We start from the raw sequence: 8,017 nt of genomic DNA on the forward strand, positions 1-8,017 counted from the left end.
TGCGATCGCTGTCGGGACCTGCAAAAGAAGTCTAAACCGGAGGTGGGGTTGCTCCGGCAAGACCCTCCGATGCTCAAGTCAGTTCTCTGCCTCAATAAGAATGGAGTGCTCGAACAGAAATTTTAGCAGAGTTTCTAGGTAAAAATGAGAGCTTGGAGAATAACGTATCTGGGGTCCCCCTTTTATAGGCGGGGGGAGCAAAGGATTGATAGCAATTGTTTGTGATCGCCTCATCGTGGGCCATATGGAGCTAGGAGAAATTTATCATGAAGAGTAATGGGGTGGAGTCATGGCTGTCACCATGGCTCGCCACGTGTAATCAGTTGCAGGGAGTGGAGCAGTGTCCGTTGTCGCAACTCGCCAGGGAGTGGTGGAACTGCATAGGATCCGTTGCAAGAAGTGGAGCAGAATCGTGGCCGTTACTGTGGCCTGCCAGGGAGTGATGGAGCCGCGTAGGATCCACCGTGGGGAGTGGAGCAGAGTTGTGGCCATTACTGCGGCCTGCCAGGGAGTGATGGAGCCACGTAGGATCCACCGCGGGGAGTGGAGCAGAGTTGTGGCCGAAGTTCGGTTGGAGTCTGATTTCCACAGAAGCCCGGATGGGGATCATTTATCGAGGAATCTCGGCCGAGACCTTCAGCAGGAGTTCAGGGCAAAAGTCCGGCTCCTGTGGGAGCTCGGACAAAGCCTACCTGTAGCTGGAGTCAGAGATGAAGTTCGGCTCCCGTAAGAGTCCGGATGAAGTCTTCCTGCAATCGAAGTTGGAGATGGAGTCCGGCTCCCGTAGGAGTCCGGACGAAGTCTTCCTGCTGCTGAAGTCAGGGACGGAGTCCGGCTCCCATAGGAGTCCGGACGAAGTCTTCCTGTAGTCGAAGTTGGAGATGAAGTCCGGCTCCCGTAGGAGTCCGGATGAAGTCTTCCCGCTGTCGAGGTTGGAGATTGTTATAGCCCTAAACCAATTCAGCCAACCAAAGCCCAAAAAAAAAAAAAAAATAGAGGATTCAAACCAGGAAGAAGACTCCCGATAGGAGTCTTCTTCTCCGACAAGACCGGGCAAAATCAAAAATCCTAGGACCCCTCGGAGTCCTAGGGTCCTCTATAAGAAGACCTCCTCCTTCCTAGAAACCCAACATCGGCCCTTTTCCCCTCTTTTCCTCTCCGATTTTTCTGAAGTAGAGCCGCGGACACCATTTTGATTCTCATCATGATTGCCCACCGACGAGGTCACCAGAAGCTGAGGTGAGTCTCCTTCTTCTTCCCCTCTTTCTTCTCCTTCCTCCCGTGCTCTTGTGCGTGGCTGCTGGCGACGAGAGTCGCCAATTTTCGGTCAGAGAAAGGGACCTCTGTTTTGGTCTCTTTTCCGTGAATTTTTCGGCACCGACGATCGCAACTGATCACCGGCCATGCTCCTCCATGACTGGGGGAGTGGGCCCCCTCTGCCGTCGGCCTCTGTCGTGGCCCGAATGGCCGGTCAAGGCCGAAGAACCGCCGTCCCCTGTTCGGCCTGGAAGGAACCGAGAGAAGAAGAAGAAAAGAGAAGAAGAAGAAAAAGAAAAGAAAAAGAAGAAAAAGAAAAGAGAAAGAAGAAAAAAAGAGAAAAAGAAAAGGAAAGAAAAAGAAGAAAAAGAAGAAAAAGAAAAGAAAATAAAATAAAATAAATAAATAAAAATAAATATATATATATATATTTATATATATATATATAAACAAATAAATAAATAAATAAATAAAAATAAAAAAAAATGATGAGAGAGAGAGTTCCTCTCTCTTCTTTCAGTCTGAACCCTGACTTTCTCTCTCTGGAATTGGACTTTCTCTCTCTACTTTCTCTCTCCAAAATTTCTCTCTCTAGCTTGTTTTTCTCTCTTGATGGATTTCTCTCTCTCTAAAGTTATTCCTCTAGGATTAGCATAGTGAAAGGCTTCATCTGATGATTTTGATCGAGTTTAGGGAAGAGTCTGATTTTAAGTGAGGTTTTGATTTTGGAATTTGTTAAATTTAATTTTGAATTAAAATTAATGTAAAAATATAATTTTGGATAATAGGCATGGAAGAATCTCCTAGAAGTTAGTCGATCTGTTCATTCAGTGCTCCGTGAAAGGTAAGTAATGAATCATCTTCTCGAGATATTTCATATTTATTCTAAAAATAAATAATTATTCTCTGAAAATTATGCATGATTTATGAAATTATGTTTTGAAAGAAAAGTGCTTTTGAAATATTATGGTATATCGATTTATGCACATGTTCAGTGAAATATTTATGATATATTATGATACAAAGTGTTTTGATACAGATCGAATTTATGCTCTCAGCCTAACTATGTTTCAGTGGGCCCCGCCAATGGGGATTATACGTTGGTACTCAGTGGACCCTGCCAGTGGGGGTTGTGCACTGGTATTCTGTGGACCCCACCAATGGGGGTTAAACGTTGGTCATAGTCAAGGCTGTTGAGTTACGAGTGTTTTGAATCGAATCAGATTTATGATTATATTATATGTGAATATTTGAAAATATTGAATTTGTATTAAATCAGCATGAAATATATTTTTATATTTATTTACAGCATTATTCTTAAAAATTATATAATATCTGAAATATCTGGTAGAGATACTTGTTACTTACTGGGCTGTCTAGCTCCTTACCTTTCTTTTTATTTTTTAGATTCAGATAATTAATTTCGAGCGTGGAAAGAAATATTGGGACAGAGCTTTTAGAGGTGAGATTTAGCGTTATCAACTTCAATAAACTTAGATCTAATGTTTTATTTTTAGTAAAATTTTATTGGATGTAAGATATTTGATTTAATTACTTGAATTACAGTTGAATAATAATTATTTGAATTTATTTCGCTGTGATGCATTGATATCGTGATGAGATGCCTTGCATGCTTATAGAGAGAGTTCTTCATGAGTATGCGGTGGTTGCCGCGACCCTCGATTCAAAATCTCGGATCAGAGACGTGACAGAGATGGAGTCTGGCTCCCGTAGGAGTCCGGACGAAGTATTCCTGCTACTGAAGTTGGAGAAGGAGTCCGGCTCCCATAGGAGTCCAGACGAAGTCTTCCTGTAGTCAAAGTTGGAGATGAAGTTTGGCTCCCATCGGAGTCCGGACGAAGTCTTCCTGCTGTCGAGGTTGGAGATGGAGTCCGGCTCCCGTAGGAGTCCAGACGAAGTCTTCCTGCTGTTGAAGTTGAAGATGGAGTCCGGCTCCCGTAGGAGTCCGGACAAAGTCTTCTGCTATCGAGGTTGGAGATGGAGTCCAGCTCCCGTAGGAGTCCAGACGAAGTCTTCCTGCTGCTGAAGTTGGAGATGGAGTACGGCTCCCGTAGGAGTCCGAATGAAGTCTTCCTGCTGCTGAAGTCGGGGACGGAGTCCGACTCCCGTAGGAGTCTGGATGAAGTCTTTCCGTAGTCGAAGTTGGAGATGAAGTCCGGCTCCCGTAGGAGTCCGGACGAAGTCTTCCCGCTGTCGAGGTTGGAGATGGAGTCCGGCTCCCGTAGGAGTCCGGACGAAGTCTTTCGCTGCTGAAGTTGGAGATGGAGTTCGGCTCCCGTAGGAGTCCGGACGAAGTCTTCCTGCTGTCGAGGTTGGAGATGGAGTCCGACTCCTGTAGGAGTCCGGACGAAGTCTTCCTGTTGTCGAGATTGGAGATGGAGTCCGGCTCCCGTAGGAGTCCGGACGAAGTCTTCCTGCCGCTGAAGTTGGAGATGGAGTCCGGCTCCCGTAGGAGTCCGGACGAAGTCTTCCTGCTGCTGTAGGTCAGACGCCGGTAGAATCTCCGAGGGGTCACTCCTGACACAAACTTCAGCTGGGGGGGGGTTTACACCCAACACTATCCATATAAACTAATCAGGGATTGTAGGATCAAATCCATAAGTAATTTCTTGTGCATGATTATGTCGACCCTTTTAAGCTCCTTAATATCTTTGATCATTATCAAATAACGATCATAGACTGACTGCCCATCACACATCACATGTGCTGTGCAAGTCTGATCACCTCACAACACTTGCAGATGAATCAACACATCGTAAGTAGTGAATATGTGCTCATGCATAGCACCTATCTTAATTGCCATTGTCCATCCACTCATCAAGTATGGCTTGTTGACTATGGGTTGGATGGATTGTTAACATTAGAATAATCTGGTAGAGAACATAGCTTAATTTTTTAAAATTAAAAATAATTCTTATGTTTGTGAGCCAGTCTATGTACTCAATTTCGGTTAATCGATTGATATCTAGGACTCAAGCTAGAGGGTTGGAAGTTGACACAATGAATAGTAGAGAGTAAAGATTCTAATTGGATGTTTGTACTTATTATTATGATTTGTACTAGAGACTTTTCGATGCAAAAAGAGATTTTCACTATTTTATCAGATCTCCCACACTCTTTGAGTCGAGAAATGAAAATCCTAATGCGACAATTGGATTTTTAGTGGATGCTGCGATCCCACTGATACCGTGTACCTCGCCTAACAGTTATTTGTAACATGAATAAACATCGATGTATGGATAACTCCTTGCCCAGATGCTTCTCTAAGCATGTTGCAGCCACTTGGTCTCTAAGTCATGTGGGCTCATCTAACAGTTATTGTCCGCACTCCTTAGTTAAGCCTGACCCACCATTCACAAGCAGGTGCAAAGCCGTCATTGGGTCCCTCACCTAACAGTTATTGGGCCCAACCCTATCTTTACCCTGCAGTAATTTTTTGCTAATAGAGTGGTTGCGTGTTCCCGATGCAACTAAACCACTGTGACCAGTCGAGAACAATCAACGTCGGCAGCACACCCATACGTCTACAATGTTGGAAGACCTTAGACTTAATATTTGGTGGAGAGATTTTGGTTTAGGTTTCATTTAATCAGTCATCACATCACTGATGTAATTGACATGGGCTAAATCAAACCACTAAGCAACAATATTTGAGACTCAATCTTCCAAATTGATCAGGTAAATGAAGATTGGTGGGGGTCCTCCCGTTGCTTTGCATAGACACTAATAAATTGGCCAGGTAAGTGAACGGAACTAATTAAATAACCACCTTTCAATTACTTACCTTAGATATCAATTAGATAATTAATCTGAATAGGTCAGCTTAGGTGAATCAGACTCGAGCCATAGAGCCAAATTAGGTCCTTAGGTTAATTGATTCTATATATAGGTGTCAATCGATTCGATCAACAATAATTATATGATTTTTGGCTCTATTGACTTCACTTTAATCAATACTTGACTCGATTTGATCAACTACTAAATCAATTCAAGCCCAACATGATCAAATCAGAAAACCTTTGATGTAATCAAATTACAGGACCTAATTTGATCTACCCATGACCAATCCCTCATGCACAAATACTAATTTCATATCTTAAATCAAAATCTTCATATCTAAATTCTTTATATGAAGAGTAAATTTTGATCTCAAAATAATTTCAGATCATGCATATGACTATGTATCACATACATAAACTAGTTCAGGTCATTAAAATAATTTCAGTCCTAAACATACTATCATATATCATATATATGAATCATAACAGATCTCAAAACTCTTTTCAGATCTAAATAACAAAACATATATCACATATATACTTTAAAAATTAGATCTAAAAATTTAATCTAATTAAAAATTTTAACATCATTCTAGGACAACCATACAGTATAACAAATTATGCCAGAGCAACTTTATGTCAGAGTGACATCAAAACCTTTCAGATCTGAAAATTTTTTCTATAGATTTTAAATCTAAATATAAATCTCATGCATATGATGTGGCTCTGAAACAACTGTTGGAGTTTTATGGTTTCATGCATGCATGATTTTACAAAATATGTACGCAGTGGAATTTTAAAAATTTTCAGATTAAATCTAATTTAATCTAAGCATGCATAAGATCATATCTTCAAACCATAACAGGATCATCATATGTGAGATAAGATTCAGATATAAAAACTAAATAGAAAAAAATAAACATAAAACATACCTGGATATGGATCAATCCTCAATGCGAACAGATGATCATAGATGTCTTCCGAAGGTCCCTTCTAGCTGCACAAGCGTCTGACCTCTACGGATATCCATATGAGACTTTGATCTGATCAAAAGCCTTTTGATCTCACCGGAGTGCTAGTTTTCTTACAAAGATCGCATCTTGATGGTTGAAATTTTTTTTTTCTCTTAAGGCACTCTTAGAGAACAAGAAGATGTAGGAGGATCTTGATCTCTGCATTAGAGATTATGAGAAGAATCTTTTCTTCTCTTTTCTTCCTAAAATTCATGCACCAAATCTCTACAATAGAGATATAAAAATTTTGTCCAACTTTTGGACAAAGGGAGGAGGAGATATCCAGGTCTAAACATGGACAATAGATAGAGAAGAGGTTGTCATAACAACCAATGTAAGAAAGAAGGGATTTCTTCTAACTTACCTCACGCCTAAACCATAGACGCCGCCCCCTTCTCCCTTGCTTTTCTCCATGCACACCACCCTTGGTTTTTAGGCATCAAACCTGATCCCAAATCACCCCAAACCATCCCATAGGTGCTGGTTTAAATAGGCCAAAAGAAGTCCTAATTTGAATAAAAGAAAGACTCCAAAACTATTAGGACTCTTCCAATTTAGATGCCACCCATATCAAAATTATTTCCACTCAAGTTTCACACAGTAGAAAGGGTCTTAAGGGGCTTATTACATGCACAAAAGAAGAAAGTTTTGGCATCAAAAATCTGGTAGGGCGTGGAATATTTTGGGCGCACAAAAAGAATGTGGCGTGGAGTCCTTATTGGCACATGGAATAAAGGAGTTTGAAGCATATGGGACTCTATCATTAGATGGCTGTTTTAATTCCAATAAAATATCAAAAAATATTAATCATATTAGTACTAGATTAGACTCAAATAAATAGAAATCTAAATCTAATTTGGAGCCTAATTAATTTAGATTAGATATCTTCTAATTGGAGGAGGAGTCTTAGTCCAATTGGACTCTTTCTTGGTGCTTGAGTCAAACTTAATTTTTAATTCTAATCCCATTAGGATTTGGTGCACCATGAAAGTAAAAATTTCTAGTTCAATTAGGAATACATACATCCTAGTCTAATTAAGAATTGGGTCAAACCCAAATCTTAATTCAACTGGATTTAATCATTCGATCCTTTTGGGGTAATCCTATAATCCTATAGGGTTGATCAAATCAAACCCACAATGAGTTAAATTAAAGCCAATCAAATTGGACTTGATACAAGCCTTATTGCTCAATCAAATTAAGCCAATTAGTAATCTTATTGCTAATTAATCCTCCTATAACTCACTAACTTTTTAGCAAGTTATATAATACAATATTTGCATTAGATCAATTATCAATCAAATTAAAAATCAAATTCTGTTATGATTCATAATCATAATTCAACCATCTGATCAGTCAAAAGCCACTTTTGTATGTAACCCCATAGGTTTTATTCTATCTAGTAGTGAGATATATTGTGACCTCTATCACAATATCATTGAACACTTTTCAATGGTTTGAAATAATTCCAACTCAGCCCACCAAAGATCATCGATCATCAAGATGATACTTGTGAGTCTCACAATCTACCAGTGATACCTAGCAGTATATAGTGACAATCCAGCAGAATAAAAGATGAACCTCTAAGTGCAGTTAGCATATGATACATTCTCTGTATCGTGAGTCCGGACCAGATGACAGGTCATGGATGCATCGTCAAACCTCAACATGGGTCATATGATAGATTTAATCAGTTCGATTCCATATGTGACTCTGTGGAAACTCTTTTCCATCAATCATAATGCTATGGCCATAGACTTAAGGACTCAGCTTCTTAAATCTCATAGGACTACTTCCTTCTGTAAGGATCGATAGATTCCATCTTGATGCACACCTCGCTCCTACAGTGGACCAACTGTCACCAACATCTACTACAAGGGCTGTTTGAGATCCTTGTTGATGTGTCAGTCAAACTCCAGTAGCCTCATTATGAGTAGTAATGTCACC

The 8,017-nt window shown here is 40.2% G+C and overlaps 1 long non-coding RNA gene across 1 annotated transcript; it reads right to left on the reverse strand.

Annotated features, from left to right (window-relative positions):
• Positions 1 to 1,805: 1,805 nt before the first annotated feature.
• On the reverse strand, positions 1,806 to 6,513 carry LOC140854329 (uncharacterized). The gene is made up of 3 exons (XR_012137537.1): positions 6,435 to 6,513; positions 5,990 to 6,229; positions 1,806 to 3,835 (listed from the first exon to the last, which is right to left on the reverse strand). It is a non-coding gene; the product is annotated as an uncharacterized lncRNA (long non-coding RNA).
• Between the last annotated feature and the right edge of the window lie 1,504 nt (positions 6,514 to 8,017).

Source organism: Elaeis guineensis, chromosome 16 (genome assembly GCF_000442705.2).
Source record: "Elaeis guineensis isolate ETL-2024a chromosome 16, EG11, whole genome shotgun sequence".
NCBI lineage: Eukaryota > Viridiplantae > Streptophyta > Magnoliopsida > Arecales > Arecaceae > Elaeis > Elaeis guineensis.